Raw genomic sequence first — 7,984 nt, 5'->3', positions numbered from 1 at the left:
TCCACCATGGATCATGGCTTTAGTTAGCGGCCCAATGTTCTTCTCTAACAATATGCATGCTCAAACCATTCAACTCATGGTAAATCGCCCTTACTTCAGACAAGACGAACATGCATAGCAACTCACATGATATTCAACAAAGGGTAGTTGATGGCGTCCCCAGGAACATGGTTATTGCACAACAAGCAACTTAATAAGAAATAAGATACATAAGTACATATTCAATACCACAATAGTTTTTAGGCTATTTGTCCCATGAGCTATATATTGCAAAGACAAAGAATAGAAATTTAATGGTAGCACTCAAGCAATTTACTTTGGAATGGCGGAGAAATACCATGTAGTAGGTAGGTATGGTGGACACAAATGGCATAGTTTTTGGCTCAAGGATTTTGGATGCATGAGAAGTAATCCCTCTCAATACAAGGCTTAGGCTAGCAAGGTTGTTTGAAGCAAACACAAGTATGAACCGGTACATCAAAACTCACATAAAAACATATTGCAAGCATTATAAGACTCTATACTGTCTTCCTTGTTGTTCAAACACTTTACTAGAAAATATCTAGACCTTAGAGACCAATCATGCAAACCAAATTTTAGCAAGCTCTATGTATTTCTTCACTAATAGGTGCAAAGTATATGATGCAAGAGCTTAAACATGAGCACAACAATTGCCAAGTATCAAGTTATTCAAGACATCATACCAATTACCACATGTAGCATTTTCTGTTTCCAACCATATAACAATTAACGAAGCAGTTTCAACCTTCGCCATGAACATTAAAAGCTAAGAACACATGTGTTCATATGAACCAGCGGAGCGTGTCTCTTTCCCACACAAGCATGAATTTATTCAAACAAAACAAAAATAAAAACAAACAGACGCTCCAAGTAAAGTACATAAGATGTGATGGAACAAAAATATAGTTTCACTAGAGGAACCTGATAATTTGTCGATGAAGAAGGGGATGCCTTGGGAATCCCCAAGCTTAGATGCTTGAGTCTTCTTGAAATATGTAGGGATGAACCACCGGGGCATCCCCAAGCTTAGAGCTTTCACTCTCCTTGATCATATTGTATCATCCTCCTCTCTTGATCCTTGAAAACTTCCTCCACACCAAACTCAAAACAACTCATTAGAGGGTTAGTGCACAATCAAAATTCACATGTTCAGAGGTGACATAATCATTCTTAACACTTCTGGACATTGCACAAAGCTACTGAAAGTTAATGGAATAAAGAAATCCATCAAACATAGCAAAACAGGCAATGCGAAATAAAAGGCAGAATCTGTCAAAACAGAACAGTCCGTAAACACGAATTTTTAAGGTGCACCAGACTTGCTCAGATGAAAATGCTCAAATTGAATGAATGTTGCGTACATATCTGAGGATCACTCACGTAAATTGGAAGATTTTTTTGAGTTACCTACAGAGAATTCAACCCAAATTCGTGACAGCAAGAAATCTGTTTCTGCGCAGTAATCCAAATCTAGTATCAACCTTACTATCAAAGACTTTACTTGGCACAACAATGCAATAAAATAAAGATAAGGAGAGGTTGCTACAGTAGTAACAACTTCCAAGACTCAAATATAAAACAAAGTTGCTGTAGTAAAATAAACACATGGGTTATCTCCCAAGAAGTGCTTTCTTTATAGCCATTAAGATGGGCTCAGTAATTTCAATGATGCACTCCCAAGAAATAAGAATTGAAGCAAAAGAGAGCATCAAAAAGCAAATTCAAAACACATTTAAGTCTAACCCACTTCCTATGAAAAGGAATCTTGTAAATAAACAAGTTCATGAAGAGCAAAGTTACAAGCATAGGAAGATAAAACAAGTGTAACTTCAAAAATTTCAGCATATAGAGAGGTGTTTTAGTAACATGAAAATTTCTACAACCATATTTTTCTCTCTCATAATAATATCCAGTAGCATCATGAGCAAACTCAACAATATAACTATCAAATGAAACATTCTTATCATGAGTCTCATGCATAAAATTATTACTCTCCACATAAGCATAATCAATTTTATTAGTAATAGTGGGAGCAATTTCAACAAAGTAGCTATCATCAAATATAGGAGGCATATTGTAAACATAATTAGATTTATCCTCCATAGTAGGTGGAACCAAAAGACCACTATCATTATAATCATCATAAATAGGAGGCAAAGTATCATCAAAGAAAATTTTCTCCTCAATGCTTGGGGGACTAAAAATATCATGTGTGGGGACCCCGGACTAGCTGTCCGAAATACCCTTTTATGTATACAGTTCACGATCCCATGATCAGTGCGCCGTGAACACATAACCGAACTGATATCAAAATTACATCATCCTTTACAAAACGGAATAAGAAAATTACAACAAGGTCACATGACCAATCTTTACATAATCGCCTCGAAGGGCCTAATCTAATCATCAGAGTAGCGGAATCACTTCAGCAGCGCAGAGCCCAAGTCATCTGCCTTAACCCTACAGGCAACTGACTGGGAAGACGTTCCTAGCTCGCATAAACGTCGTCAACTCCTTCTTCATCTGTCGAAGTCCTCCAGGTCTGGCCAAGTAAATAGCCAGGGACAAAGCCGTGAGTACATTTGAATTGTACTCGCAAACCATCAAGAAGGTGATAACAATTCTAACTAAAGAAGACAAGAGAGGAAGAATAGTTTCTCTGGTGGATATAGCATGTGAAAGAGAATCAGTTTCTCTTGTGGATATAGCATGTGAAAGAGAATCAGTTTCTCTTGTGGATATAGCATGTGAAAGAGAATCAGTTTCTCTTGTGGATATAGCATCCCACATCACAGTTGAAGGGGACACTAAGAAAGTCCTATGACATCTCTATATCTTTGTTAAAGCAGAGTTCCTCTACATGAAACACTAGGAAGGGTCACCCTCTTTTGTTTCATTTTCCTCGACCATCTCCACATGGTCGGCACACCATCTTTCCCGTACCCTTCCGGTACTTCCAACACACATTTCCTTTGGAAATCATTTTCAAAACCAAAACTCGACACAGCTCTGTAACGGCCATCCCAACCGTCCATGACCGCGGACGCGGCTATTCGAATAGTTTTGACTCTGCAGAGTTTGCACACTTTCACCACAACTATCCGGATACCTATCGTGTGGGCATCATCCCCGCATAACGACATATGCCACGACGGATACCCGGACATAACCTTTCGCCCATTCGACTTAACATGAGGTCCTACCCTATGGAGTATGTACCTCCCCGGCACCGTGGCAGCTCACCTCCTCTAGAGCGTGGCTCCACCGCCAAGCCAGGAGACCCATAGTGTCTTCCGGACGGGTCAGCCCCGAAGGCCTCCCGTTATACTATTGTCCCAACCATGACAACCCGGACTCGGGGGTAACCGTACCCTTGTATAGTTGTGCGGTGCCTCATGCTAAGAAGAACAAACGTCAAGTTAAGCCCCGTGCCCACGTTGGAGTAGCTATGGTTGCGCTGTTTAGTTGTTCCGGGCGAATACAAAGAACCATGTGTCATTTTTCTCAAAAACCCAAGTCACACACACCTTCCTCTTTCCAACCATCTTTGTCAAGATCCTTTCCTTTCATAAACCATACGCTTGGGTAAGATTGCCTCACCCAAGGTTTTCATAAACATTTACAACAAGGTAAACCTTGAGGGGTTCCCAATCTAAAGTTTCATGAGTTGAACTAATACAACACTATGGCCGAGATGAGGATCATCACGCCATTGAGGGTATGAAAAAGAGGTATTGGAGTGGATCATACTTGCTTGAGCTAAGCATGTATTATGACAACACAAGAGGAAATATACTTTCAGATTTGTGGTGCTATCTAACCCAATCAATAGATAGATAGGGATGAGAATTGACCAACACCAACACCATTAAGGGAAAACAGGCATACTCATCACAATTTGAGAATACACCAAAAACATGGTATTGATACATCTACACTAGAAGGGGGTGTAGTATGAATCTTGTCCCGAGGTGGAACATATTCAAGCTAAATATAGAAAGCAAGTTGGATAGCAATGGCCATGATACCATACACCCAACAAATTACCAAGACCTTGACAAGATAAAACTACTAGAGGTACCATGCTTGCATCCAAGCATAGATGACAACAATATGGAGATCATCACACATAGAACCAAGATGCTATTGATAGCACAAGATGACATCCAAAGAGACATCATATCAGAGATCAAAAGATGGCTTGCCTTGGCTTATTTGTCCCTGGACTTCTTCAACTTCATCAATATAAGAATCCCATCAATATAAATAAAATCCTTGTCCGAACCACTTCTTCTTCTTCTTCTCCGGAATCGTTCGCATCTATCGTCGGAAAATATAAAAGGAACACAATCAATCACATTGCACCAATCATAACAAGCATGCAACATTCAACAATCAACAAGCAATAGCTAACCACCTTACTACGGGCTAACATACAAAGAACTTATAGATACTACAAAGCAACTAAAAGAGAACCCATTTTATTTACCTAGTAAAGGTATGAGAGTATCATAACTTAGCAATTGCCTCTCTCGGTATCACCATGGCACAACTAAGTATCCCCTGGTAGATAACATCATAAAGAGGACAAGTGCATTAGTTGGGCATTACAAACATTCATATTATTTTTTGAAACATTTTTGGAAAAGCGGGAAATCATTCTCTCTATTTTGTAAAGCTTACACAACACTACACAAGAATAGGAAGTAATTGATATGCCACACCATTTGAAGACTTAAGCCAAACAATAGAACTAAGGTTAAGTTGCAGAGGTTTTGTTTTGCAAGAATAAAACATTGGTTGACCAATTTTTAAATAAAAGAGTGGGCAAAGGTTTAAAAATAAACCAAAGAGTTTTGGTTCAACAATCCATGTCACACATACACATTAGTAACAGTAAGAAATATGCATGAACAGAGACTACCACTATTTTTCCTAGATGGCCAGTACTAATACAAGACTAACCCAATTGGATTCACTCAAAAATATTAAACCTACAAATTTAGGAATTTGTTTGAATCTGGTTGTACAGAAAACAAGATCTGTAAGCCATAAATCGTAGAAAAATCCTAAAAATATGAGACCACTGGCATTTGAAAGATATTTAAACAGAGATGCATACACAATTGGATTTGGGTTCAAATAGTTTCTGAAACTCTCACAAATAGATTAACAAGGTTACTGTATGTCTTTACCAATTTCTTTACAACTGGATTTTCATAATAGATAAATGTTTGAAACTTGTTGGAGATGATTAAGAAAACATACAGCAGTCCTACAAAGTTAGAATCACTCAATTAGGTTCAAAGATGGATTTTTGGTGATTTAAAAACTAACAGCCATGTCTGCAGAACACACAGAACAAGTTTAATTCACCACAAATCGTACATGATTCATAAAAATATGAGGTCAGTTGCATCTGAAAGGTATTGAAAAGGTGGTTCTTACCCAGTTTGTTTCATTCAAAAATTCGTTCCCAAGCTCCTGATTTAATTCGACCAAGTCAGATCTGACCAGATCTTGATCTGCGAACCATTTCAGTTTCAGGAGGTCAATCGAAGTGAAACCACCGCCAAAATGAAGGTATTGAAGAGGGCTTTCACCCACAGTTGAGTTTGCTAAAAAAAGGTTTTGTAAAACGGAACAAATCTAACAAAGAGTGAATCTGCATGTTTACAGGACTTTATTTACCGAGGAAAATATGTAACGAATTTGAGGGTGAAACCAACGCCAAGTTGTAGATCTTTTCAATAGCTATTCGTGGAACTTTGAATCACTCGATTTGGCCCTACACACGAGTTTTGGCGGATTTTACAAAATCGTACAGAATCTGAAACAGCAAGATAGCAGAAATTACTGCAGGGATTTGGACGAACTTTGCTCAAGAACTTCAGATCTGAGGATAGCTCAAGCTTCTCCATGCTTGGACCAACATGCACCTGCATCAAGATCCAATCTTAGCAAGGGAGGAAGAAGAAGAGGAGAGAAAACCATCTAGGGTTGAGGAGAAGAAGGAGAGGGAGGCTCTCATGGTGAGGAGGAGCTTGAGGGAGAGCGAGAGCTTCATCTTGGTGGCTTGCCATGGCCATGGCCGGCCATGGGAGCAAGGGGAGCACCATTTTCGTGGGGAAGTGGAGGAGGAGAGTGTGAGGGAGTGGAGGAAATAGTAGGGAGTGAAAAGAAATGAGGCAAAGGAGAGGAGGTGTGGCCGGCCAAGCTCCTTATAAAGAGGGAGGATGGTGGCTGCCTCCTCATTGATTGGGTGGGTTGGGAGGCTGCTCATTTATTGATTGGGGTAGTTGGGAGGCAAGTCTTGTAGAGGAAGAAAAATAGAGAGTAATGGCTGGCCGAAATTGCCATGCATAGACAATGGCCGGCTCCATCCTTGCCAAACATAAGTGAACAAACAAAGAGATGCACAACATCCATGTGTGTAGGCCAAGGCATGATGTTGAGGAGATGACGTCAATGAGACTTTAATGATGATAAGAATATGAGTGGATTCATATAGATAAAAAGAAGTGTGAGGTGATATGTACTCTAAGGATAATTCCCACCACTTTGGTTGTGACAAACATAAGATGAAAATAGATCCAAAGGTATAGTTGAAGAATAAAACTTTTTATTTGAATTCAAAATTGAAAAGATTGGCATTGACCACATGCAACAATGCATGAGCATGCCAAGGTAGATGGGTAATGTTGATTTGATGAAGTAAGAATGAAAAGAGAGAGGTGTTAATAAACATTGGTGCCAATGTTGAGGAATGAAGCACTTTGATCAAGTGATCAACTTGGCCAAAAGATGATGGTGGTGATGGTGGTTTAGACAATTGTAGAGCAAGGCTAAGAGAGATGGTGAGTGAAATAACCATACTCACAAGGATGAATATGGTGGCATAAGCCATCAACATGAGGTCAAGATGATGATGGTAAACCATACAAGAGTGAGATGTGATGAATGAATGGAAGTTGTTAATTAGATCTGGAACTTTACAGAGGTGGGTCTCCACCACTATGAGAGTTGATCAAAATGTTGGATAGGGTTTATATTGAACTTTCCTTTGAAAACATTTTGAAAGATATCCAATGATTTTTTAAACAAAATGGGTCTACTTGCATAATAATGCCAAATAGATTTTTCCCTTGTGTTATCAAAAGGTGCAAGGATGGCACATGTACCAAAACCATGCACTTAAAAGAAGGAAGAAAATCAAATGCCTTTATAGAAAGTCTTTTTGGGTTGAAGGGAATGGGATGATACAAAATACCATCCACAATCTCTCTTGTTATTTGAAGAAAACATTTAAGGAGTTTTAATAACAAGGAGTGATTTTTGTGGCTAAAACCAGGGAAGAGAAACAATAGGGTTTTTGAGAAAGAAAACTAATTTAGGAAGGAGTGTTCTCAAGGGTGGATGGTGGCTACAAAATGTACCCATCATACCTACTCTTGGTTTTGTGGATATTAAAATTGGATTAAATAAACACAAGAGGTAAAAGAGGAAGAAGTGATCTGGTGCTGAAACATTGGATAGGATACCAGATCAAGTGATTATAAGAGTTGCAAGTGGAGGATGTGACATGTAAGATGTGGAAGTTGCAGAGGGTGCTGTATAGAAGAGATCCATGCACTGAGGTCACCAAAAACAGTTGTGGGTGCTAAGAGATCAACTGCCAAAGTTGGAATCTTATAAGTAGGCACACTCATGTTGCCATCGGGAGGGAGGTTTGATGTAGTAAAAAGAAAAACAATTCTTCCTAAGCCACCATGTGTTTTATTTAGTGAGTTGCTTGTTTAACCACTAGAGGTGTTGTTATTAAGGGTAGCTCAAAACAAAACTCAACAAGCAAATCAAGACAATTTATCTACCAACAGATCAAGGCAATTCATCATAACAAACAGATCAAGGCAATTCATGTTAATTAGTCTATAGAAAAAGTTTTTGTTCCCCCTAATTTTTG

At 38.9% G+C, this 7,984-nt stretch overlaps 1 long non-coding RNA gene across 1 annotated transcript; it reads right to left on the bottom strand.

Moving 5' to 3' along the window:
- Positions 1 to 2,205: 2,205 nt before the first annotated feature.
- LOC127316526 (uncharacterized) lies at positions 2,206 to 6,311 on the bottom strand. Its single transcript, XR_007860471.2, has 5 exons — positions 5,898 to 6,311; positions 5,713 to 5,809; positions 5,470 to 5,546; positions 4,511 to 4,584; positions 2,206 to 4,341 (listed from the first exon to the last, which is right to left on the bottom strand). It is a non-coding gene; the product is annotated as an uncharacterized lncRNA (long non-coding RNA).
- Between the last annotated feature and the right edge of the window lie 1,673 nt (positions 6,312 to 7,984).

This window comes from Lolium perenne, chromosome 7 (genome assembly GCF_019359855.2).
Source record: "Lolium perenne isolate Kyuss_39 chromosome 7, Kyuss_2.0, whole genome shotgun sequence".
NCBI classification, from domain to species: Eukaryota; Viridiplantae; Streptophyta; class Magnoliopsida; order Poales; family Poaceae; genus Lolium; species Lolium perenne.
Note: the sequence above shows the minus strand (reverse complement) of the source record. Positions and strands in the feature narration are given on the sequence as shown.